This window comes from Vanellus vanellus (genome assembly GCF_965231255.1).
Source record: "Vanellus vanellus genome assembly, chromosome: 2".
Lineage (NCBI taxonomy): Eukaryota > Metazoa > Chordata > Aves > Charadriiformes > Charadriidae > Vanellus > Vanellus vanellus.
Genome location: NC_138906.1, coordinates 76,257,964 through 76,285,605, shown reverse-complemented (window position 1 = coordinate 76,285,605; position 27,642 = coordinate 76,257,964). Strand labels below are relative to the sequence as shown.

Below are 27,642 nucleotides of genomic sequence, written 5' to 3'. Positions count from 1 at the left end.
TTATTATGAAGACATTATGAAGACATATGCTTTGCTGGGTTGGCATCAGATCACGCGGTGACTTACAGGTAGGGAACTAGAGCCTAGAGGAAGATTAGAGGAGTGAAAAATATTTATTGTAAATAAATAATAAAAGGCTGTGGCCAGAAAAGGTAAGACGTTTATAAAGAGTAGAAGGATGTTGTTATGTAGGAGAGCGTATTCGCATATGTCTATGGCTGCATCTGAGTTTGTTGCATTGAGGGGGAAGAAAGTAGAACATGGAGCATACCTCAATCAGATTAAAAGGTTGAAAAGAAATAATGACACAAGAGGACAGTGTAAAACTTAATATGTTTTTTTGGAATATTGGCAAAATGCTTTAGAGGAAAAGCATAGGAAAAATGAACAGAGAGTTGAATAGGGTGTTGAAAATGTGTAATAAATATATAGGGGAGATGGAGTGGGTTAGAAAGAAGATAAACTAGAAAATGTTTTTAATGCTGCAGAAATTCTGAGAGGATTAAGTGAAGACTTTGTCTCCTTTTTAAATGGTGTTTTCTCCATCCCTTCCTATTCACACCTCACTGCACTGTCTGCTAACACCCTCTAGATGGTGTTGGGTGATACCGGCATGTTGAGTTTCTCCTGACAGGAGTTAGGATAGATACGTGGTGGGGTTTGGGTTTTTTTTTTTTTTTTTTACATATATATATATAAAGTTATTTTTGACGAAGTGTTGGCATAATTGTAGGTGGTGTTTGAGCCAGTGTAGATTTAAACATTTAGATGAGGAAATCAAATACAGTAATGAAGAAAATGCTCTGTTATGCTTTACTTAAAACATTGCATGGATACTGTAGCATGTTATTTCATAAGGAGTTATGAGCATACAGCATTTTCTAGAGAACCCATCTCTGGTGGGGATTATGTAAATCTTGACTTGGCTTTTCTTTGAGTCGCATGCGTGCATTTCTCAACAGCAGGATGCTGTTTCAGAGCTCCACAGTTTCCTTTTCTTAGCACAGCTAAAAGCCACTACCTCTGCTCTCTGGTAGAGTGCAATGAATGCAGTCCTTAAAGAAATTACAACGTTCTCTTGTGTGATCTGCAAGTAGTTGCAGCTGCTCTGTTTGGAAAAACTAAACAACCCATCACCCCCCACATACCTCCTAGCAGAAATGGAGTGCCATTGCAAGAGTATTTTTGGCTTGTCATATGTAAGAATGGAAGTCAGTGTGTTACTGTTTGCTTGTTTTTTTTTTTTTTTTTCTTTTCTGTATGTTTTCTTTGAAAACAAAAATCTGAAGTTATTTTTCAAAATACTGAAAGAACAGAAGTGAGTAGTCATCCTTCCTCTTGAAAATCCCAAAATATTTTAAAAGATTCTGCAGGACACAAAACATATGGTGTCATCTTTTTAATCATGTTTGTGTAGTGGGGACATGCTGCTTTGCTCTCTGTGGAGTATATTAAATATGCTGCTGTTGCACAGGCTTAATGTTAACCATGCATTAGAGAAAATAGTGGCAACCAAGAAAGATTGAAACCTGATTATTGCATCATTATCCCCGTATTTTCATAGTATAGTGCAGTGATGCTGCAATCCCTTTATCATTTTTGTGGCCCTTCTCTGGGCTTCACTGAGAGGCCCAGAGCTGGACACAGCACTCCATGTGTGGCCTTACTAGTACTAAGCAGAGGGGAAGGGTCACCTCCCTTGACCTTCTTGTAACAGTCTTCCTAATGCAGCCCAGGATGCTGTTGGCCTTTTGTTGCACGTGACTGGTTCACGGTCAACTTGTTATCCATCTGAACTGTCAGGTCCTTTTCTGCAAAACTGCTTTCCTGCTGGTCAGGCCCCAGCATATACTGGTGCATGGGGTTGTTCCTTCCCAGGAGCAGGATTTTGCTCTTCTCTTTGTTGAACTTCATGAGGTTCTTGTCAGCCCATTTTTGCAGTCTGTGGTGGTCTGTCTGAATGGCAGCACGTTCATCTGGTTTATCAACCACTCTTCCCAGTTTTGCATCACCTGTGAATTTGGTGAGGATGGGCTCTATGCCATTGTCTAGGTCATGAATGGAGATGTTTAACAGTATTGGACCCCGTATTGACCCCTGGGGCACACAGCTGGTTATCAGCCTGCAGCTGGACTTTTTCCAGCTGGTAACAATCTTTTGAGCCTGACAGTTCAGCCAGTTTTCAGTTCACCTCACTGTCCACTTACCTATTCTGTGCATCATCAATTTGTTTATGAAGATGTTATGGGAGACAGTGTCAAAAGCCTTACTAAAGTCAAGGTGAACGGATCCACTACTCTTCTCTCATCCACCAAGCCAATAAGTAGAAGGCTAACAGGTGGTTTAGACGTGATTTCCCTTTCATAAATCCATGCTGATGGTTTCTAATTACCTTCATACGTTTTGGAAGTTATTTCCAAGATTAGTTGCTCCACCGCCTTCCCAGGGATGGAGGTGGGGCTGACTGGCCTGTAGCTCCCCAGATCTTCCTTCTCGACTTTCTTGAAGATAGGATTAACGTGTTTTCTTCCATCTCTGTTTTCAGCCAAACCTACCTAGAGAAGATCTTTAGATTGCAGTTGCCTTTTCTTGATATAACTTGCTTGTTATTTTTGTGAAGACACTTTTAATTTAGACACTGCAAATAAAATTGTGCTGTTCACTGGATTTAACTTTACTATATGTTGATCAAATCTTCACCTTACACTTGGAAGCAGGTTAAATTTGTACTGAATATAAATAAGGTCATTGCTAAAAGTAGTGTAATCTAACTTGTTAATTTTTTTCCCCCTCCCTTCCACTTCATTAGCTGGAACCAGTCCAGGTTAATTGAGAGTGGGAACTCTATTCCAGACTACCATCTTTAGAGAATAATCAGTTTTCCTGAGAGTGTCAGGAGGAGATTGTTAAGGAAGGCACTCGTAAAGGCTTTACTTTGATGCACACGAGAAATCGTTTATGTGAGCTAGCAGCTCTCTACTACCCATCAGTACGAAACTTAGTAACATTCATTCTGGTCATGGAAGGGGAAGCTTGTAGATTGGTGGGAACAACCTGGGACATCAGTCAAGCTGAATTGATTTAAATCATAATTAAAGATGGATTATTTAAAGGAGTAGGGAAGCTTTTGTGCATTTTATGTTGTTTTCCTTGAAAATGCTTCGTTCTCACTGGCTGGCAAAAAGTGAAATAAGTTGTTTGGTAAATAGTGTTAGTCCTTTATGCTAAGGTAAGTACTGACTGTGCACTTCTAAGCAATTATACAACCTAACACAAATATAGCTAGTTTCTTAATGTTTACACATTCTTATTTTATAAAATAATGATTGGTACATTTCCTGCTTACCAGCTAATGATTAGTTTTGATTTGGGACATGTACGGTTGCATTTGGATAGAGAATTTAATTCAATTAAAAATACAGAAACCTAACATTATACACCTCCCCCCCCAAACATATTCCACATTTCAAACTAGTGGAATAAAGTAAACAAAGGTAGTATCTTTATTGAATGAAGCAGATTGTTTCTGGATCTCTTGGTCTTCTAGTTTTTATAATTAATGGACATCATCTTGAGAAGGAAAGGTGAAGGTGGTTTTGGTCTGACAAGCCCGTTACAATTTTCTTTGGAAAAGCTGTGCATGGAATATGGTGACATGATTTTTGAAGTGGCAAAAAGTTATTTATATTATCTTCGATGTTTTTTTAGAGAGTTATTCTGATCTATGGTTTATGTAAATTTTCCCAGATGTTAGCAGGTGCTTGTTTTACTATGTGGAAAGTTAGTGTCCCCCAGCTTTGTTCTTTATACAACTTTGCTTTGTTGCTGGATTTAAGAATTGAGTGCATAATTTTTTTTTTTTTTTAGATCTTACTTATTTTGACAGAAGAAAAAATAGGAGGAAACTTTCCATAAAAGATCTGTTTCTTGGTTTTGCTTCTTTCTGTTTGGTTGGGGGTTGTATGGGATAAGGACTGTGTATGTATGTGCAGAGCTTAGAATACAGCTCAAGCTTCAACCCAGGCTTTGGTCCAGGCTTCCTCCATAACAATAATATTAATTTGCTCTAAGTGAAGGAAGAAACATAATTTTTTTAACATGCCTCAGACAAATTTTTATCTAAATTCCGCCTTGTCTGCTGTTCTCAAGTAAGGAGACACCCTTAGGTTATTTGGGTCTGTGATGCCTGGGCCAGCAGGTCTCTCCTTTCAGGTCTGAGGTGCTCATCCCTCAGCCTGCCTGGACATGTGGCAGGAGAAAGGCTGTAGGAGCATCTCATCCCATTACGTCAGGAGAAAATGGAGGCTACCTCAGCCTTGACGCCACCTGAAATTCAGACCAGTGCGTTAGATCTGTTTCCTGGGATGCACTGTGTACAGTCAAACCCCGAGATGATCCAGCTGTCAGGAGGAGTTGGTAATGACTAAAGCAAGTGGTTGCTATGACTGTTGCAACATGATTGCCTTCAGTGCTGTTTTACTGCCTTTTTCTGACGATGAGTTAGGCCTAGGATGTGTAGGGGCAAATAAAGAATAATGGACTAAAGTGTAAATGTATGACTGTATAAATCTACCTCAGAAAGTGCAGTGTCTGAAAGGTTAATATAATATGTAATAGTTAATGTAAGTGCTGACAGCTCACTTACTAAAGTGGCTTCTAAGAGATAGCTACAAACTTACTTACATTGCTAACAAAAAAAAATCTGATTTCTGTATTTTGGTGAATTTAGCATGCAAGTAAAATTAAGATATTTGAAGAGGCAAAACTTGAGGTATTTAGGTTTTGCTACGGGAGCCCTGTAACCTTTAAATCAATTTAATAGCAGTATGCAATAGCATTTGCTAAAATGGCGTGTATATTACATGCTTATGTTTAGGGAGTCTGGTTCATCCATGATACCTTAAATTATAGGGTTTCCCAGCTTTTTTTTGTTGTTGTTTTTTTTTTGGTTGGTTGGTTGGTTGGTTGGTTTTTGGTTTTTTTTTTAGTGATGGTGGTGCCCACAGCATCTTCTAGCTCTGGACAAAGCTGTTACATATGTGCAGATCACAGAATGACAGAATGGTCAGGGTTGGAAGGGACCTCTGGAGATCATCTAGTGCAACCCCCCTGACAGAGCAGGGTCACCTACAGCAGGTCGGACAGGATGGCGTCCAGGTGGGTTTTGAATGTCTCCAGTGTGGGAGACTCCACAACCTCTCTGGGCAGCCTGTGCCAGTGCTCTGCCACCCTGAAAGGAAAGAAGTCCCTCCTCATGTTAAGATGGAACTTCCTATATTCAAGTTTGTGCCCATTACCTCTGATGTTTTTTGTTACCTTGGCAGTGTTTTTCTTCTGCTTTGAAGTAGCTTGCCATGATTTGAAAATGTGTACTATGAACATTTCACCTTCATTGTTAAATGAAAAAAATATTTTGCACCTTTTTTACTTAGTGCTTTTACTCAGAATTGACTGAAACAGCCACTGAGTTGTTAGTTGCCAGAAAGGAGAAGATGACTCTGCAGTTCCTAAGCTTTCCACTTCTGTCTGAAGGCACCTGCTTTAACCAGACCTGTGAAGTCTATAATTTTTTGAATTGGAGATTTTTGTTAAAGGGTTTTTTTTGTCAGGAAGAAAAAATTATCATTCTCAAAACCAGTAGAATCATTGTCCTTTCAAATGACTTCTGAATGACTCTGTGTGCGTGTGTGTACAAGAACATATCAGTTGACATTCATGCCTGCGTGTGTTTGAATGATGGAATTCCTGAGGGGAATGAGGACTTTCTTTGGGAAGTGATTCTTAGAAATTTCTGGACATATGGACTGCAACATTATGTAAAACCTGTTTATTTGGCTCCCTCTATAAGCAGAAAGCCTTGGATTTGCCAAATTCTTTTATTAAGCTATTAATGCTTTAAAGCAGATATGTCTTGTATAGACATATTCAATACTGATGATACTCGTGTGGCCAAATCTGACACGCAGGAAGAACTGAGCTGATTAAACGAACAGATGCCTTTCTGATGGTAAAAGACCATTCTAAACTCTGCTCTGGCAGTTTTCAACAAATGCGTGAAAAAGGAAATGAACGTTTTTATTGAACAAGTAGTTATTCAGCTTTTAATGTAAATTGTTATTATTCTGCAATACTACTGCTGCTTCATCATCTGTTGGTAGGTCTTTTGGGGGCCAGGTCTCTGCAGTCTCAGTAGTGCTGCTAAAGGCAATGTCGCTTCTCTGTGCAGTTCATTTACACAAATAAAGGAGAAGATGCAAGAGGAGGAAGAGGTGCGGTGCGTGTGACTGTTTCATCAAATGAAGGCTCATAACTTTCCCTTCTTTCCCTCTGATTCTTGTTCTTAATTTACTTTAAGAATTGACAAAAGAAGGATTTTAATTGAACTTTGAACTATTCAATTATTATGCAGTTTTTAGGAATTCACCAGGCAGAGGTCAACAAAAATATCTGTACATCACTTAAGGCAAAAAATTGTGGCAAGATGATTTTTTCTTTCAAAAGAGAAGATCCCTGTCCAACATTAGATTAATTCCACAAAGTGGCAAGTTTCATCTGGGCGTATCCATTGCTCCATGAGTCCACCTTCGAAAGGGGAAATGCTTTAGGAGATCTGCTAAGAGTCTTTTTCACTTTAGGTTGCTGTAGTTGTGGATTGGTATTCACAGATGAAAACAGCTTTTCCTGTTTTCCACAAACCCTATTTTAGGTGCTTCAGGCATGGACAATTATTTTGCAAGCTGGTGTCATCCTAATGTGCAGAGAAAATTAAGGGTTTCAGGTATACTTAAAATTGTGAGAAATACTATTTTAGGTTAAAATCAGTGGATTGCTCCTTTTCTTACCCTTTACTATTGATTTGAAACTCTTGCTTTGCAGCCAAATCATGTGGTTTAAGTTGTTGTGCAACATGACATTTGAGGATGTGAATTACTGTTAATTTCCACTGGGCTATGCACATGCTTACAGCTCCAGAAGAGCATTCAATGAAGTGTGGTGGATCAGACAGCACTTGGCTAGCTTCAAGTTTGTGCTCGTGCTCAAATTCCAGTGGAATCAAGCATGAGTCTAACCCAAAGTCCAGTAATTAAAATACAGTTGGATGACTGTGAGATGACAAGACTTTGGGACAAGTCTGAAGTTCATTGGAGTTTCAGTAAGTTTGCAGATTGTACTGGTACAGCCTCATTTTTCTCAAGTATGTAATTAGCTTCGTTTTTACCCTGTGTTAGTACCCTCTGCAAGCCCAGGTAAGGGTCTCATGCATTGAGATGCTGAGCAGAGCTGAGTGAGGTTATGATTTTAATGGAAAGAGTGAAAAATCAAGCAGGGTCTAAGCTGATGCCAAGATAGACTTGGCAGGGAGGAAGGGAATGATTGATTATCAAATGGAAATTCAGGGATATTTGAGACCCTGTATGACCTGTGAACAAATGCCCCAGCATTATGTATGTAGGGCAGTGCAGTGTTAAATTTTAATGCAAAAATCCCCAAGTGTCTGTGTGCTTTTATTAATTGTATAGTCAACGGAAATAAGACACTTAAGATTTTAGTCAGCAGAATTGGTGACTTATGTTGTAAGGTATAAAAGTTTTACCGTCACGTCAGTACAGTAGTTTGTATTAGTATGGCAACTGTTGTTGCTTGCAAGTCACAAGTGGTAATCCTAAGATCATGTCAGCAAAATTTTTGTGCTGTACACTCACCGTTGTGTTTGATATACAGTACACCAAAAATGTTTTACAGGAAATAAGTTTATATACTAACAGTTTAGAAGGTTATACATTTTTATTGTAGGTAGTTTTACTTCCCTCATCTGTAAATCTACTCTTTAGTTATTTCATTGCTGTATAGAGTTGAGAAAGGAAGATATTTTAATGCACATATAAGAAGCCTGTAAGAATTACTTGTAGTAAAATTCAGTGTCTAAACAAAGTGCTCCTAAGATTTAGTACCTTGAAACTTTCTAGGAAGTAAAAACAAGTGCTTTATAATGGATGAAAGGTGATAATCTACCTTTTCCTATATGAAAAACATGACATTTTTAAAACAGGTTCATGATTTATAATGTAACCTTGCCTGTCCTGCTCCAGAAGTCAGAATAATTCTGGAAGAGGAAAGCCTTAATTTTTGTGTTTTTAAAAAAAAAAAAGAAAAAAGTGAGGAGTGGCTGTCTTGTCATGATATTTACATAATATGATTAATTTATTTATACCTGTGTGGGATGAACTTTATTTGAAGTGGTTTGAACACCTAAGAGGATTTGGAAATATTATAGATTTAATTGGTTTCCAAGAATCATAGCCTACATACTCTGTTGAATAAAGATGTTTGAGAAAGGTGGATGAATAGGACTTTCAGAAACTCGTATTATAGAAAGTATGTAGGAGGTCTCACTTGAAATTACCTAATGCAGAAGTCACACATTCACTTCAGATCTGTATTTGGGTCAGAAATTAATTTAAAAATATCAAGAGCATTGTCAGTTCTTGTATTGTCTCTGCCTCTCAGCTTTAAAATGCGTATCTTGGATTACTTATTTGGTGTAATTTAAGCTAGTTGTGCATTAGTAAAGTTTAAAAAATAAAATAAAAAAAACTACTATAGGGGTTACTCAGAGCAGGATTAAGCATGGTCTGGAACATATTCCTCCAACCTAAACACCCCCTAATTCCTTTTCAGTGTTTCCTTTTGATTGACTAGATGTTCCATACCTGCGAGTAACCACTTTGATCAGAGACAGAAGTGGAAGTGAGGCCTGATGAGACTGCAGCTCAGTTCTACAACACTGCCATTAGATCTGTAAGGGCAGGGAGAAACAGAGATGTGATTTTACTTGTTACAGTAGGTGGAGAGCTTCATTGGACTGTCAGATCTCTGGAGACAGTAGATCTCCATTGTGGTTAGTATGCTGTGCACAATGTCCCATCCTGTCTTTACACAAAAATGATATGCAGTTTTTCTACACAGGGTATCCACAGTCTTTTCTGGTGTGGTATCCTGTGGGACGGGATGACACCTTGCTGCTAGAATGTTTGACTTGACTATCAGTGATTTCCAGGTTCCACTTCTTTTCTTTTCTTTACTTTTTTTTTTGTCCCAAGTGAAGGCTCCATCCTGAAAAAGCATTAAATCCACAGTTTGTGTTCAGGCCTACTCAAAAAACATCACCCTTGGAGACTGTGCTTGAGTCTTAACACTTGCTAGAAGCAGAGCAGCGTAGGATGCATTTGTTCTGGCTGGAGTAGACTTACTGCTGAGAACAGTGACTTCAAATGAAAGCTTTATTGGAGGGGGAGGAGATTTTTTGTTTGTGTGCTTGTATTATTGCAGTTCTTGCCTGAGCATATTGGGTACCTGCCTGACAAAGATGGATGTGTTAGAACCTCAGAATGGTGGGATGTTATAATAAACAAGAATATGACCTGAGGAATTACTTTAGCGGTCAAGAAGCAATCTGCTTGCCAAGTGACTGCTTTTCTATCGTTTGTGTATGCAATTTAAAAAGAGACTAATCTTTTTAATATAACTGGTAGAGGGGAGGAGAAAAAGAGATTGTTTTCTATTCTGAAAGTATTTGCAATGGATACCCTTTATCTTATATTTAGGTTTCTGGTGGAAGGATCAATGAGCAGTCTACCAGGAGAAGGGACAAAAACACATTGGAAGGATTATTGGAAGTGCTTTTGATGTGGTGTTGTTTGCATTTTTAGTTTCCACTTAACCCTTGCTTGAATGAAGCCAGGTATGTGTGCTAACATTTATATATTTCATCATCAAGTTTGCCTTGGAGTTCTCTGTCCTGCAAAATGCATCAAATAATCATGTGGGATTTTGCATGATGGACACTTTAAAATTCTTCTGTATTTGGTTTGTTTATTAAAAAAAAAAAGGTGATTTCAAGCTGCTTTATAAGAGGGCCAGACTGTTTCTTCTCATAAAGAAGCTTAGTTTTCCTACTGTCATGTTCATTCTATAATTACTGAGTAGTGCAATGCTCTAAGGTGCCCTTTGTTGACAGCTGATAGGTATGTCAGACTCATTCAAACGGCCTCTAAATGTTACTGCCCTCCACCTTTGTTTTTGCAACAGCAGGGGTCTACTTGAAACAGCCTTTTTCAAGGAAACAAATACAATATCCTATTCTTTATCTTGTCTTAACCCTCTCCACCCTTATTGCTGAGACGCTAAATTAGTAATTTTACTCCTGATGTATTAGATTTTGTGATTATGTAGAAGTGCACCCTGAAACGTACTCTCCACTGGGAAGAGTACTCTGTGGCATGCAGTGAGAAGAATTTCGCTTTCAGAATTGCGTTTTTAGTTTTTTCAGTTGTCCTGCTTAAAATTTGTCATCAGATTACTTTCTTTGTATGTTTTTGAATCACATCAATACAAGAAATGCATTGGCACATACTATATATCTTACATCTTGTATGACTTCCATGGTTATGAGCGTTTTTCAATAGGAAGCTTCTGTTACTCAAGTGATGTATCATTAAAAAAAAAAAAAAGGTTTTGCTAAATACCACAGGGTAGATAGAGGAAAAACAACTACTTTTTTTTTTTTTCTCTACTTTTGCCAGTGTTCACCTGCATTACCTTCTTTTGCCATGAAATAAAACAGTGTTGACAATGAAGCATCACTTCTGAATTACTGGGGTGTGCTCATCAGACATAGCTAGTTAGGAGCCACTGTTGTTCATACTTTATAGAGATGAACAAAAGTGAAAGCTTTGTGAATAAAGTTCAAATATATTCCGTGTGCTTCTGTTTGAATCTGCTTCGGGGTGTTGGAGTAACAAACCACAGATTAAAAATGTGTTGCTTTAAGACAGGATAAATATTTCATTTTCAAGTTCTTCAAGCAGTAAATTCACAGGCATCATACAAGTTCATATTGTGCTTCATTTTTAATCTCACTGTAGTCAAGACTGTGGCCAAGATGAAATATAAATAAAGAAAAGAAAAATGTTGGCATATGAGGAAATGACCTTCCCAGTTATTGTATATTTCAGTGATATCAGCTGAAATATTGGATATTGTATTCAATTTCAGTCCCCTTATTCTCTAAAAAGAGAGATGAAAGAGAAACCAGTACAAGTTACTCAAGAACCTAAATAATGGAAATTATGACACCCATATAAAGGAACACTAAAAAAATTTTTAAAATTGCAGTATGTACAACTGCAGTTTGAAGAGTGGAGTAAAAATAGTATCTTGTCAGCTTAATATAATTTCCACAGATATTTATGGTGTCTTTTCCATTAATTTCAGTGGGAGTTTGTATCTAGACCACCTAGAAATCTTAAACATGAATAGGATGAAATTATGAATGGAAAAGCCTAACCCAAATGGATTTTTCTGCCTATCCTATGCCGTGGAGCAAGATGAAGAGACTAATTGAAACACAACCATAATACATTTTAAGTAAATCAGGTACCACTGTTGCAGCATACAATTAGCAGGTGGTGTCTGAACAACCACTGCAGTTTGTCTACCGTTGTTATTTCCTTCTATATAAAAAAAATGTTGAGAAATTATGTTGTAATAGGATAGGAACATTGTTGTGTTGTGTGTTGTTTGCTGATAGTACACAGCTAACCGTGGCTGTCAGTGAGTACTCAAACTTTCTTTTTCAAAATTGCTGTGAATGTTTGTACTCCTGCCAGTTAATCTCAGAGTAGGAATGCCAATGAAGAGAATAAAATATGGAAAATAACACTGTGTTTTATATAGCACCTGCCATACTCTAGAATGTTAAAGCATTTACTAAATAGATGCTGAGATAGATAAAATATGACAGTGCCTATAAGCAAATACATCACCTGCTAAGCTTTCAGCAATGTAACTGGCATACAGCCATAAGCACCATTAAAACTGCTACTGAAAGCAAGCCTTGGCTAGACCTCTAAGGGATAGCCCACTATTACGTGTTTCATTAAAAAAAATATAATCATGATCACAGAAATTATAACATAACAAACCAAAACAAGACTGGAAAGACGTTGAGATACTGACTAGTCTGTTCTTTGGTTCCCAAAGCAGGTTGAATTTTATACCTGTTTTTTTTTAGCACAGCTGTTTAGAAATCTGCATGAAATAACAAAACTACATTGGGGTCAGCACAAGCCCACTCTTACAATATATCACTCTCTTTGTAGAAAGACTTCTAATAACTAATACAAATTTGCTAACTTTGGCTTCAGTAGGTGTATTGCTGCTTGTCCTAGCCAGGGTACAGTGGAGAAAAGGTTACTCCATAGCGTGTGCAACTTTCTTTCAGATCTGATGCTGATGATAATGCGTTTAAATTTTTCTTCTCTAGTCTAAAGAGTCCTAGTATATTCAGTCTTTCTACATAGTTCCTCCTTTGAGACTTGTGGTAATTTCCCTTACTATCTTTGGACTCTTTCCAGTTGCTTCACATTTTTTATAAATGTTATGCCACAAATTTGACTCTCTTATTCCTTCCTGCTAAACAGAAGGACGGAAGTGCTTCCTATTTTATGGAATATATAATCCTGTTTATATTCCTGTATGATGATTTCTTTTTGTTTTAAAATCACATTTTGAACTTATATTCAGCTCATGGTCTATTTTAACCTCTGATCCTCTTCTGAAGAAGCTGCCATCTAACCGCTTACTTGCTGTGCTATAGGTATGCAGCCGACTCCTGCCAAAGTATGGAAACTTGCACTTGCCCCTGCTGAATCATTCTGTTATTTTTCTGACCGCTTGTCTAGTTTGACAGAATAATTTTGAGTTCCAGCCCTGTTATCCAGCATAACTGGGTCTTGATGATCAGCAGATTTAAGTGTGTCCTCTGCTCAGTTGTGTAGGTTGCTAATGGAAATATTCCGTGTTCAGATCCTTGCAAAAACCCACTCAGTACACCTTTTTGGTTTTGATAGCAAGCTACCAACAACTTTTGGGCGGTCATGTAATCAACAAATTTTGCCTTCATTCACAATCTGCTGTAGAAAATACTCGCTTGTAAGAAAGGATACTTGATGGAGTCATCTGCCTTTTCTTTGGTAATACAAGCTGGAAAGCATAAGAGGGCAATCAAAAATCTTCTGGTTTCTGGCCTGTGCTATCTTTTCCCTGCTGTTTCTCAGTGGGATAGAATAAAAGTTGAAATTTTTAATGATCTGATGATGCATAAGAAAATAGGACTAGTTATTCCTATGAACAAAGTAGGACTTTACTGCTGAGAAATGATCTCATAGCACAAAAAGAAAAAAAAAAAGAGGTGGAGGTGGTGCTTGTTTGCACATTAGTAACTACATGTTTGTCAGTAGTTGGATGGTCAGATCGGGGTATTCTGTGGCTGTTTTAGTAGCTTTGATAGTCAGGCCTATGTTTTCTCAGGTTGGACTCTTGTAACTACTGGATGCTTGTAACAGTGCAGATCACAGTTGCTGGAGAAGAGATAAAGATGTCTGTATCCTTTCAAATATCAAAGGATAGTCTCTTGTGTTCATTTCAACTGTTCTGGTGTATACTTCATGTCATTATGGAATATGCTCTTATAATTTATTCAACATTTGTATCTATACAAGGAAATATGAGCTAAATTTTATGTCATTAAGGCATTATGTGACATACTGAAAAATACATAGAATTCAATGTAAATCTGTTTGTTTGGTGGAGGAAGAGGGCCAAACACAGCAGCATGACTGTACCTAGATGTAAAGTCATCAGGATTCTTACAGTAGTGTTTTACTGGTGATGTGGATGTCTTGTTTGCCTGTGGAATTGAAGCAAACACTGATTAAGATGAATCCAAGTCTGCTGATAATTACAGTAATTGCCCACAGGTTGCTAATAATAAACTTCTGGTTTTTGAGTGAGATGGTAAAAGTTAGCGTGACAGATGTACTGACTGCACTAAATTTGATGCTTGTGGAACTTCAACTGGATAAAGTGTGGATACCGTTGGGATAGAGATTAACATGGTAATTATTTGAACAGTTGCATGCAGGACATTCATACAAGATATAATATTACTTACGTGAAATATTTTTGAATCTACCTGGTATGTCAGAAGGCCATGTTCTAAAGTTCTCAATACACAAATTTGACTTCAGGCCTTAAACTGCAAATTCCTGCTGTGTGAGAGACGTCTGGTGCAGGATTCAAGCATCAAAACTGTATGTGATTTTAGTTATCTTTATAAGGCTTCCCTGGCAATGAGTGCTACGCCTCTGCAAAGTGGTGAATTTCAGCCTCAAGTGTGAGTGTATGTCATCTTTGGGTATATCAGGAGATATCTTTCTGTTGTTTATTTCTCAATTTACAGCAAACTTAGCAAAAATGCAACAAAAAGTACAGCAGGTTAAATGACCACTGAAATTTACAAAATTTAGCTTTTCTTTTTCCCTGATGAAACATTTTGCTTTACCCACTTGTCATGGTACCAAAATAAACATTAGAGCAGAGAAGTCATTTGAAAGTATAAAAGAGACAGTAAAAGAGCTTTCCCTACTTTGCTGTGAGAAGAAGCTGGCTTTAAGACTTAAAGGAAGAAAAAAAAAAATATGTCTTATTGGGTGCTTTACAGTTATTTTGTTTTAGATTCATGTAGTGCTAAAGAAGACTGAATGCTCACAACAGGTCTATGCTAGCAATGGTAATGCAGGAAACTACCTTTCCCCTGCTTCTGTCTTAATTAAATGGCATCAGCCTGGAAGCAAGAGGTTGTCATTTTTCAATTATTTTTCATTCTTTCTGTCTGCCTGTATACAGTATTTGATCTTTTCCTGTAACTGTGTACAGAGTGCTGATTGTAATGGTGTATTTTATACATGATTTTGCAATACTGTGTGATTGAAGGCCCCTTCACTGAATGCAATTCTTCTTTAACTGATGGTGAAATGTTAACATCACGCCTTGATTGCTTTCTTTTCCTTTGAGCTGTGTTACTTGGTAGCTCTGTAGTATGAAGTGAACGAGAATTGAAAAGACAGACTTTCAGTTTCATTCAGCTTGAATTCTATACTTCACATCTCTTTCATAAACTTTGCTATGCAGTAAACTCAACATTTTTATTCAAATAACTGCCTTTAAAAAAAAAAGGTTGGGTTTTTTTTTTCAGCGTTGCTCTTCAGCTTTGTTGAAGAAAATTTAAACATTCCTGTCTGTTTTATTGATCCTTAGTTAGCAAGACTCCTCTCTGTGGTGTCAAGGAATGAACTACACACTGAAAGCAATCAGCAACCACTTGAGTCAATCTAATTATTCTACTCTGCCTTCCAGCAGATGACAGGAAGAAGAATTGGAAAAGGAGAGTTTTCAGCCCAGATGCCAATGCGTGTATTGGGATGGCAGAAAATTAAATGCCGTAAAGGTCCAGGATAGCAGCTTTAACTTTGACTTCAAAAAATTTCATCCTGAGACTTTTCATCCTTGCCTTAGTTACCTGATGGATTTTATGGAAATATTTCCCAACAATTTTTCTACCATGTCTGTCTAAATAAATGTCGAAGGCAGCAATTGGGCATGCAGCTTTTTATGGTGGGGTGGCAGAAAACAATTGTTTTGTAAAAAGAAAAAACAAACAGTAAACACCAGCACCCTCTCCCCCTACCCCAAACAACAACAAAACCGATGCCAAATAATTTAGGCTGAATGATAAAGGATCTGGTAATTTAGGGAATGATTTCAGCTCTTACATTATTCAACAAAATAATGTTTTTAGCTTCGTGTGAGTAATTTTTTTAAGCAACATATGGTGTTCAGTCTGGCTTAGGTAAGAATGGACCTTAAAACAGTCTTAGAAATGTTTGGGCTCTCATGTGGTGTGAGGTAACAACAGAGCAGAATCCTGCAACATCATCCAGCTGAGCACACCTCTTGGTGTGGCTGGAGTGGGGTGGCCGTAGGAACACATAAACAACTGGAAATGTTTAGTTGTCATTTACAAATATGAAATGACCAGGGGCAGGTTTATTTTATACCTACAGAAGGTGGATATTTACAATTATGCATATAAATTCTTGCAGTTTTGCTTATGTGTTTTTCGATGAATTGCCAGTTCACGTTTGGGCATTCAGTAGATTTGTGGATAAATCAGGTTCATCAGACATAATAAATACAATTTTGTCTACTCAGCCTCAAAAGTAAAATCCAATATTCATATTTTAATGTTGTCTAGAAAATGAGGCGAAGTGCCATGCTAGGCCAGATTCTGTTATATCAAATAGCAAGCTGGACAAATTTCTTGTGATTCTTTTGGTTCTTTGAGTGTATATATAGAGTAGCAACATGGAAATGAAACTAATTCTTTTTTTCAAGACCCAATAAGGTCATAATGACTACAGAGAAAAAAATAAAATCCAAATCAATGACTACATTGGTTACATGATAGCTTATACTTGGGAAATTGAAACTTTGAAATTAGCTAGCAGGTTTAGAGAACAAAATAAGTCTAAACCATCATTTTTATTTAATAGCTCCGGGCAGTAGTCCCTGGAACTCCAGGAATTTAATATGCAAGGTTCGTACTAAAAATGTTGGTACACATTATAAATCTGTGGCTGTCCCAGTTTGATGTGTCTAGATGTTGGATATGTTTTCCTTTGAGTGAGACCTGATTGCCCTTATTCACCTTTGTAGCAGCTCTTTATAGCAATAGTCCACTGGTTTTTACGCATTTAAGGAGAGGGGTTATGTCCAAGCCTTTTACGTTGAAGGTAACTCATTGTGACCTTCTCAGATCCCATGCAGTTGCTTCTGGCCTTAACATGTCCCTGTGTCTTACCTTCTTGCATGTTTGAGACCTGCACCTGCCGCCCCTCCATTCAATTAGGGTTTGGCTTTAAGGCATCCTATAATGCTTTTAACTTGCACTGTGGACTCACTTTTACTCTGCCCTCTGGTCATGGTAAAGATTATAATTCAGAATAATTTAGCACTAATATGTGGTATCTGTTACTACTGACCTCACACTTCTTTCTGGTTGCTTATGCTGGTGGCACCAGGCACGGCAATTTTCCTTTCTAGGTGCTGTATCTTCATATTTCGTATGTCGTCTGCCCGGCTTCAGGGGCTACTGCCATGGTAGTAACACACGGTGTAGGAGGCACCTTCTTTGCTCTTTCATGACATTGGTTAGATTTGCTTTCTTTTTCCTTCACTCTGAAGTTGTCATGGGCTTTGTGTGAGCTCTGCTGAGCTTTTGGGCCTCTCTTCGAAACTCTTCAGCAAATGCTGACCGCTGTGCCAGGCGAGCACCCGGGTGTTGTGGCCTCAGCAGAACCGAGTCGTAAGGCTGATGGCATGCTGTTGCTTTTGGCTAGGTTTTCACTGGTAAATATGTTTAAAAGATTCTTATCTTTATTGCCTGCCTTGGATCTCAGTATGCATTGTGCTTATTTGAAACTCAGATGACTCTGTCTGTTCTCACAACTGATACAGGAGAGACAACCTGCCACGTCATACTCTTTTTCCTGGTTGGACTGGTGGGCTGATATGATTCACTCTACGTCATCTGAGGCAAGAGCAGCAGTGGGGTTAGGTATAACGTGAAACTTCCCCAAAAGAGGTCCCTAACAAATATTTATTTCCTATATATCAAAGTAAATGCTGCTTCTGGTTCTGGTAAATGTGGTGATCAGAGTTGAAGTCCTAGTTAAATGATGATGATTTTTGAATGCCGTACTGGTTTGCAGGCCAACGCTGCCGTGGAGCAGATAAGGCGGCAATGGTCCGTCCCATGCCACTTCAGCCATTTTGTCACTTCCTTCTTTCTTCATATCCCTGTACACCTCAACAACGCTTCATTTATTTACCTTCCCATCTTCCCTGAACATCTTCTGCCTCTCCAGGTGATCTCTTCTGATCATACTAAGTACGTAATTATAATTACAATAACACTAAGGCCTATGAAGTTTGAGACACAGCACAGACAGAGCAATGACTGTACTTCTTGATGAAGGAATGTAGGTTTGAGCCTTAAAAATCTGCACATTCAAGGAGAAAGTTGTTTCAATCGTAATAGCTCAGCATTTCTCAACTGTTTGGCGTGATTCCTAATAGGGGTTTTTTGCAAGCTGCTTTCAAAACGTTTTGATTCTATTCATAGTGGGCCTTACGCTTGTTATATTTTTGATAAAATGATACTGCAAGCAACAAAAAAATTCTGAACATGGAGGAAAAAATGGCAATATAATCAAAACAATTCATAAAGAAAAAAATAATCAAAAGCCAAGATGTTGAAATACAGCACTTTTGAGTTGGGAGCTGCTGCACTAATGGGTATAAATAATGCAGTGCTTTTCCCATGGGGGTATTGTAGAGCTTAATTGGTTAATGGCTGAAGAGCACTTTGAGATCCTATATAGAGATATGGTATGTAAGAGTAGAGGGCTGCTTAATGAAAGTCTGAATGTTGCTGCATAACACTGTTCGGTATAGGTGTCAGTATGTCCAACTGGTGTCAATGGTAAACGAACCCACGGATCACATTGCTGGACAAGTTTAACATTTAGCAAGGTGACTATGGCTATGTTTTGATAAATCAACATACATTAATAATTTTCTTTATTTGCCAGTAGGGCCATCTTCTTTTTTAAAGAAGTTTTAGATTATTTTTCTTTTTAATATATGGTGATGCTTTGCATGCTGTTCAGATTTGCTTGCAGTAAAAGTTAGCAATATCTCTTTAAAACCTAAGCCTTCGAATTTATTATATAAGAAGTACTACATAAAATTATAGCATACCTGGCCCAAAAGCATACTTTTATTAAAATTATGTACAAATTTGTGAAAAAACGTAAAATGTGGGGAAAAAATGGTGGGAACATGGAGTCTGACTGAATCTTTTCTTAATATTTTTAAATTTTTTTTAACAAGCACTACTTATGGAGAAACAATACTTGGAAACTCCTGGAGCTTATTTACTTCTTAGGTCTTTTTAGGTAGTATAGATTTTAACATCTGATTTGACACAACAGTTACAATTTTGCCTTTGTCTTTCTTCATAATGATTTGTGAGGAAACCTCAACAAGGGTTTATTTCTTTATTTTTTGTGTAACTGTCATGGGAACTATGTTTAATTTTTTTTGCATTTGTTTATGCGAGCTTTCAATAATTAGGCAGCTTCTGTCGTGACAGCACCTTTTAACTCACATACTACATGGTAGGCTAATTAATTTGCAAAGAATATCACCAGAAGTAATCTCTTGGAGAAATCAAGACTTGAAAACTTGAATTCTAGGTCTTAGAGCGGCTTATAGTCCCTTTAGAAGTTAGTACCTGTTATTACTAATTCTGAGTCTAATGAATTTTTATCTTTAAATACTCCCATGCATTCATTTATTGTTTTCTTCCAAAGCTTATGAACACGGACAAGCAAATTAAAATTTTGGGGTTTTTTTTCCTTTTTTTTTTTTTCTTTCCCCTTTTCTCTTTTAATCGCTTAGTTTGTACTGCCCTATCTTGCTGTCTCAGTGCTTGCCTTTTTGTGTGGCTGCCAAGGTTTCTTGCATAATTTTCTTGACAAATGGCTTACTCATTAATATTTCAGCCCTGTTCCTACCAACCTCAGAGAAGTGGTATGCCCCAGGCAGGGAAATGCAGTTCATTCCTTAGGAGCCTTCTAATCTTTTCCTTAAACGCTTTGTCAGAGCCTGTGACAGATAAATGAAGACGGTGCAGTTCAAACTAGAGATGACTTCTTTGTACACGCGTGATCATACATTTTCTAACTGCGAGGTGCTGGACTGCAGTGGAGCCTCTGCTGCAAACGTCTACGTTTTCTCTCCTTTATTGATACTGAAGTCCGTGAGACTTATTGGCTCTGAAGTAAAATCCACAGAGAAATTTGTCTCTCTCTTTCTTTTTTTGATTGGCTGTTGAAATATACATAGTCCTGGTAAAGGCTGTCTGTTCACAGACTTTCATTATTTCTATAATAGACACAGACCAAGGCATGATACTGCAGCTGAGTTAGAGTTTGAGTTGAGATCAAGTTCTCATTGTAGATAGTTCTGAGATCTGGATCTCTGGTGATATTTTAGCTCAAGATGAGAGCAAATACGTGAAACTGATCTCTTTAGAGCTTGGTGTGACAGAAAATTGGTATGACACAAAACTTACAATACCCCCACCATCACTTAAGGTTGAAACATGATAAGAAAGGCTAGCTTGAATTAAACATTGATTACATGCATATTAAAACCATGAAATAACTCTTTGGTTTAAAATATTCATTATATTTATTATTTCATATTTAGATTATTCTTTAAAAATACAGCATGAGGTCTAGGGTATGACTAAGGAGGACATCTGGAGACCTATGGTGAGTGGTGGATTTCCCCAGTTCTCAAGAATGGAAGGAGATGGCGGGAATCGGAGTACTATTGGGAGATAGCAGGTAAAGCTGAAGCTGAAGACTTCTTCTAGTTTATGGATGAACTGAGTGATTCGTGTTATCCACCTCCTCTGGCATGACCAATCTAAGTCATTTGGTTTTCTTAGTATTGGGTGGGCTGGGTTTGTTTCTCAAGTTTAATTTTTCACTGTGACATATGAGGTGTCTAAAACTTGGGTATCTGGGCACGTTTTTTTCAGATGAAGGTTAAATGTAGCCCATTAGGTAGCATGTGTGTTGAATTTTGTATGTAAGATATTGCTGTGTTTCTTTCTGCCTTTTCCCTGGAGGAGACAGGCAGTCATTATTTGATTAGTGAATGGTGCCTTCTGAGTTGAAGGATATCTTCTTTGTCTACCACAGGCATCTCCAGAGGGCTGGGCTGCTCCTGCCGCTGCCATTGCCAGGGAGGTGCAGCACTTCCCTAGAAGGGAGACTGCAGTTTTGCGGGTGCCCCACCAGGAGAATCCAGCACTTCTGGTGGCTGCGGTTGAGCCATTCTGCCTTAAATTGTTAAAATAAAGCATATACCTATAGCTTTATGCTTTTCTGCGGTGTACTGCAGTGTGTGTCTTCATCCCACAGAGATCACTGACACATGGCAGTGCACCTATTGGTGACTTTCTCTACGTGATAAGCAGTGCTGAAGGTCAGGAGGTTCTGCCGTTTCAGGAGTGCAGCACATACCATGTCTATCACCCCCCACGCTGTGGAGTTGTTGATTTGTGGTGCAGTGTTTTGGATTACTATCATGGAAATTACTAATACTTAAAATTGCTTACTTACACTTCCTCTGCTGTCGATTGTCCTATTACCAAGTCTGCACATGTCCCATTCTTTGCATTTAATAACTGACTGCAAAAAAAAATTGCTACTCCCTCCTCCTGTTAAGGCAGGATGAGGTCTTTCTGGTTTTATTATGTCCAAATGGGGTAGTTATTCAGTGAGAACTATGCGTAAACACACATAAATATTGCTAATATCTAATTTCTAAACAAATTAGTTTTTACTCAGATGAAACTTCATAGGAGTACAATTCTTGACGGCATGTACCTCTATAGAAAAATACAGAAAATCAAGTTGTGTATCTTGATAGAACAAAGAAGGCAGAGGAAATAGTGGTAATCTTGACTGCAGTGAGGATTTTATAGGTATTTAAAAGTCTCTGTCCCTTTCATCTGACAGTTATTTACAGTATGTCTTCTAAGGAAGAAAGCTAGTTGGCAACATTTTCAAGGTATTGGAAAAAGAATATTCCCTTGGCAGACAAAGGTAGTGTATTTTCAGATTGCATCCCTTGAAAAATTGATGCATTTAAAAGCAGGAGACACATTTGAGAGTATTTAACAATGGTTTCTGCATTGCCTTTTCGCAGTCTGTAATTTGTAATGTAATGCATTCAAAATCTGTTTGTAATGAGGATTTTCCCTTAAAATATGGAATTGACTATTAGCTGTTATGTCTCTATTGTGGAGGGAAGAAAGAGGTATGTCAGGTCACAGCTGCTTAATTTTCAGTAGAATTTTGTGTGCCTTAGTCGTCGCGCACTATTGAAAATTTCCACTAACGGTCTTAATTGACATTTCTTTAGTAAAAACAAACTCTGTTTTAGTTTGTGATAAAGAAAATCACAAAATAATTAAGGTATAAGTCAAAGAAAATTAGATACTGTTTCTAAACAGGGGTGGTTTTCCTTAATTTAATCTACTGTTGTGTAGATATATAAACTTTTTTTTCTTTTTGCACTGATAGTTTCTTTCCTCTGTATTTGTTTATTTTGTTTTTATTTATCTGTTTTTTTCAGTTCAACTAAAAATGGTATGGTTGGACTGCTCACCTTAAACTTCTGAATTTTGCATGTTATAGTTTGGTGTCTTTCCATCTTCTAGAACCAGAAGCCTGAATTTATTTGCCATTGGTCTTTAGCTTCTAATGCCAACTGTGCTGTATACTCTTCTCTTTTTAAAAAAATATATTTTTTTCTGAATAATTCAGCAATTTGATATACCTGATAAGCTTGCTGATCACAAATTCCAGTGTGTGGATACTCTACTCCTGAACTGCTTAAAACAAATTCACTACAGGTTGTCTTGAAACCTGGTTATGTCAATCTGAAAAAGTCTTATACCAGCTAGGCAGTACAGCTACAGAGTTTACGAGTATTTTGACTACTGAAACACATTTTACCTGTCTTGAATCATGTCTTGGGAAGTATTATCCTTCCAGTAAGTTGGGAACTTATGGATAAAACTGAACGATCTTGGAGTGACACTATGTATCAGGGGAACTAGTGCCTGTAGCAGCTTTTGGAGGACCACACAGGGAGCTGGAACTTGTTGCAGTGTGATGTGAATACAACATTTGTTATCATTGGCAATATCCAACCTGAAACTGAATGGTGAGTGTACTCAAGTGATGATTCAGAACATTTTAAAACTGGTACTTGCCTAGAGGTCCTTATGGAAGCGTGTTCCCCTCTCCAAAGACTTGCTGGCCACTATGACTATCGTAGTCCATCTTGCAGTCCTAAAGAACGGTGAAGGTGGTTGAAGGTGTGCCTCAGAAGTATAGACCACGTTTTCTGTGCTTGCCTCCGGGTGCTCATGTATGTAAGACGGGGCTTGAAATACTGGCCTTTGTTCAGACAGTCTTCTGAATCAGTGAAAAGGGTGCATGGCTGTTAATCTCTCTTATTTCATATTTAAGAGAAAACATGGTCGTGTCTTATCCCAGAAAAGGTTTTTTAATTTTCTCTCTCAATTACAAGCCTCAAAATCTTGACAAAGGTGGCATCGTGATTAATGTATCACTATTAGAGAGCAGACAGCAAGCCAGCTTATGACACATTTTTGCTTCTGTTAAGAAAAATAACAAAAAAAAAAAGTTATTTGGTATGGGTTTTGGAACTTGCTAATGGGCTATTAACTAGATGAACTCCAAGTACAGGAGAAAACTAAGAGCTAAATACTTGAAGGCTATGTTATCTTGCCTCGTTGCTTTGTAGTTCATGCAATATTTTGTTCCGTTGAGCCTTTAGCCATCATCAGGGACATCTAAAAATGTTCTACCCTAGGAAGATCAGGTTCTAAAATGGATTAATTCAGAGTTGTGAGGCTGTTTTTAGAGGTCTGTGTGAGTAACTTAAATTCAGCATGCTCAATAAGAGTGAAAGTCTATTCTGGTGTGCAACAATATATCTGCATTTTAAAATGAGCTTGAAAGCAGGCTAAGCTCATTATTAATATTGCATGCAAAATAACTTGTGATATATCCTATGCAATGTAGATATGGTCATGGCAATACAATGATATTTGCTGCTGTATGCCTACATAGTTTTCAAAACTAAAATTCAACGCTTAGCTGAATTGCTAAGCAGACTGGTAAATGTCCAATTTTAGCAGCCTAGCATATGTTTATAATTTTTGTTTTAACATATGCTATGTTGGTTGAACTCCCCTCCCCACACATACGGTAGATAAAAGCTGTCACATCACAAAATGGTGGCAGCCCAACTTCTCTAACATTTTCCATGGCGCTTCAGAGTCTTGCATTAATTAGCTATTCTTGGATAGGAGACAGACTCTCATCTTTGTAGAATTTTGGTTTCAAACCCGTCATGTACTTCGGTTTATGTATGCAGTAGCCCATCTGTGTTTCTGCAGCCATGAACAGTAAAAAGCACAGGGCATACAGAAAGGCGGTCAGCGAGGGTGAGGGTGCCCTTGCTTTGCAGAGATAAATACCTAACAAATGGCCCCGAAAGCAGGCCCCTTTGGTTCACTCGTGGGCTCTGGTTTGCTTGAACAAGAGCTTTTTCTCTCTTCTACTTTTCTAGGAGAAGGGGTGAATAAAAGAACACCGGTGCCACAGGCCTTTTTCTTTTCATTGTTAGCTGCTAAACTACCCCTCTTTTCTCCTCATTTTTCAAGGCAGGTGTAAGGAGGAGTTCCACTGAGCCTGAGTCTTTCCTGAACCTCAGGGGAGCAGAGGGGACTTGTGACAAATACCACTGCAGCTGTGATAATGCTGTCTTAATCCTTGCTGCGCTATGATGTGGAAACCTGGATTTAGACATGAAAGGACATGTCTTAAAACAGTACAGCAATATGATACCTTATCACATCAAACTGCCTTTTGCATGTGCTCCAAAATCACAATATTTTTTGGTGTTCTGTCTGCTCTTTCCCTGTTGTTAAGCTGCTGACTGTGGTGTACTTCGGCGTGTGTAATGCCTACTGTGCTGCTGCACAGGGGACGGTTGGTTTTCTAAGGGGGATGAAGGAGCCTTGACCATCAACTGAAACCGCTAAGAAGCGGCACGGGATCTGTAGTAGAAGGCTGACATTGGCATGTGCTGTCATATTTGCGCCTGTCCTATCCACAACATGGACAGGGTTGTTCTGATGCCTTTATCCTTGGGTGGCATGGGTGCCACCTCCTACCCTCTGGTCTACCTTGAAGCTGCTCTAAAGCTTATACTCATGTGCAGGCATGGTTCCAAATGTATTGCCAAAACATAATGTACAATATCATCCCTATAAAAGATCTGAGTTCCTGCAGTTGTATTAGACATCTGAGTATGGAGATTGAGGTACAGGGACAGGCCCGAGGAGCTTCAGAGGAGCTGCTGAGGCACCTGGGAACGTGGCAGTGGCAGCGACAAGGTAAGGACCTGTTTAATAGCTGATGGTGGGGGCCCGGTGCTTGCACATCCACTTGCAGCGATTGGGGAAGCCCCACTGGGAGCTGCTGGTAGGGCAGCCTGCTTCCAAAACCCCACGTTGGCTCCCACCTGCGAATCAGAGCCACTGTCTGGCCCAGAGCGTGTGACCCACTGGTAATGCTGGTGGAGTGCTTTGCCATCTTTGGATCGTAGATGCCAGTGGTGGTTGTTCAATGTTTATTTCCCATTTATGTATTTGTTTTCAGCTACAAGACCTACAGCTGCTGTTTGGCTTGCTGTGGTTGTTAGCTGGCTGGCAGTCTTTGCTGTGGGATTCTGGTTTTGTCAGTATGCGCAGAAACCAGTTTAGTTTCACTGCCAAATAAGTATGGTGGAAATGAAGGAAGAAAATGATAAATTTAAATAGTGCTTTTTCAGACCTTTAGATAGACGTCTACTGGAAGTAAACGTCTATTACAAGGGAATATTAGGAATTAGTGTATCCTTAACATCAGTTATTTATTGCTAACAGAAAGGTAAAGAGACTTCTTCATTTTCTAGTGTTGCTCTCCACTCTGGTAAACATTTCCTTGATTTGAAGGTTTCTTGTACAGTGTAAAGAGCTTCAACATGGCTTTTCCCTTTCTTCTCTATGGTTTCTCTCCCCAAATGTAATTTATCACCAGTTGAGTTGAACTAAGTCCAACAGCGTTTTTCTGTAATGATCCTGGAAGTAGCATACGTAAGTCTGTGGTAGGACAGGAGAGCAGAAGAGTGTTCGTGAAGGACTTCAATGTTTCTGGCACTCTTGTGTGATACCACATCGGTGGCTTCTTTCCTGTTTGTTTGCTGTGGTTTTCAGTACTTGGATATCAGGTAGCTTGCTGGATAACAGTGGATAACTGTAACTTCTTTCTTACTGCTCACTGCTTTAGATTAGAATAATAGTGCAGATAGTAATGCAATTTAACTATTTAAGGCACAACCATAATGTTAGGATGGGACCCCTGATACAAGTTCATCTGTAGGTTTTTCTTTTGTACAAGTTTGTGAAGAGTATATATTACTTGGTCAGAAAAAATAGAGTTTCTGAACTGTCAAAAACTGATAGCAGTGTTGCTCATTACAACTACTGAAAAATCATCAGGTAAGGCCTTAGAGATGTATACATTAGAGGCTTCCTTAAAAATTCTGTATCTTAAAATAAACAAACAAACATCCCTTCCCCCCCCAACACTTATGTTTCATGTTCTAATTTCTTTTTCCATAAAGTTCTAATCATGAGAAGAACTGTTCTTATGAAAGTTAAACTTCTCATGGCTGTCTCATTCTCAGAGGAATGGTATTTAGGAAAGCAGCAAACATCACGAGACTCACGATAAAGTCACGAGAGTTTTTCGTACTTTACATTTATGCATAAGTTTTTGAATCAAATTTTTTTTTGAAAAATAAATGTATAGGCAGATGGTGATATTTACTTAAGGGAAGCTGAATTCATTATCTGAGTAGAACTGGGTATTTCAAGCAGCTGTTTGAAAATGAGAACTCACTTTCCATGAAGGAGAACGTATGTTTGGGGAAAATGGAGCCTCTTTTCAAAACGTAAGGCTATCCCTTGTTTAGTCTATGTCAGAAGGGTTCCTGGTCTGTATGTATGAATTAATTTACAGAAAAACCTTACCAGTAATGGCCAAGAACTAATTTGGTGAAATAGTTTTGTAAACTCTTTAAACAAAAAGGGCAAAAAACCAAAGAAGTCCTTAAAAGTTTCAAAACTAGATACAAGTTGTAGATGTTCTTTCTTCTTAAGATATTCAGCCAGAAAAAGGATTAAACCAAATATTTAGTAATCCTACGCTGCCTTGCCGAATTTAATTCCTGACTACCCGACTTGCCTTTATTTTAATTTATTGAGATACAGTTACTTCAGAAGCTAGACCTATAGAGAACATCCAGGCATAAGCCAGAAGAAAGGAAGCCAAATATGAACATACCCATTATCTTTTACAGATCTGGTTCTTGGGGACTCTGTATTCTAGAATGTGTCTATTCTATTTGCATATATATTTTTGGAGCTCAAGAGTATGAAAAATAATCTTAGCTTGTTTGTTCTTTTTTTACACTTGTGTTTCTCTTATGTTCCTGTGGAAAGCTAGCCAGATACTGTAATCCTAGCGTAAAGATGGAAAACTGTCACTTGAAGTCTGTGGTCTATTCATTGCTTATGTCCTTTCTTCCCCCATTTCTTTAAGAAGGCTTTCACGGGAAAACTTTTTCACCCAGGAAACCTGTGGCCCTGGATTTCTTGGTTCATAGACAAATACAAACCCGTTTGTTGTTTGGAGCAGATGCCTTTCCCCAGTCACTTAAATTCTAATGTCTCTGTTTTCCTATTCCGTAATAAGCAAATTATAATGCTTAATTATTTTACTGGAACCTATGCTAATATTTGTGAAGCCCAACTATAGATTTTCAAGTGACTTTGCATCTCGGAATGGGCTTATGCTTTTGGAGTGACTGAAGGGCTCGCAAGCCTCAATCTCTGCTTTTTGGAATTCTCTCTTTGAGCACTACAAAGTACTGCAGCTGGGTACATGTGAAGCA

The 27,642-nt window shown here is 38.2% G+C and overlaps 1 protein-coding gene across 1 annotated transcript in view; it reads left to right on the top strand.

Moving 5' to 3' along the window:
- The window catches only part of FARS2 (phenylalanyl-tRNA synthetase 2, mitochondrial), a 256,771-nt gene that overhangs the window by 30,829 nt on the left and 198,300 nt on the right, over window positions 1-27,642 (top strand). The gene's annotated exons all lie outside the window — the stretch shown is intronic.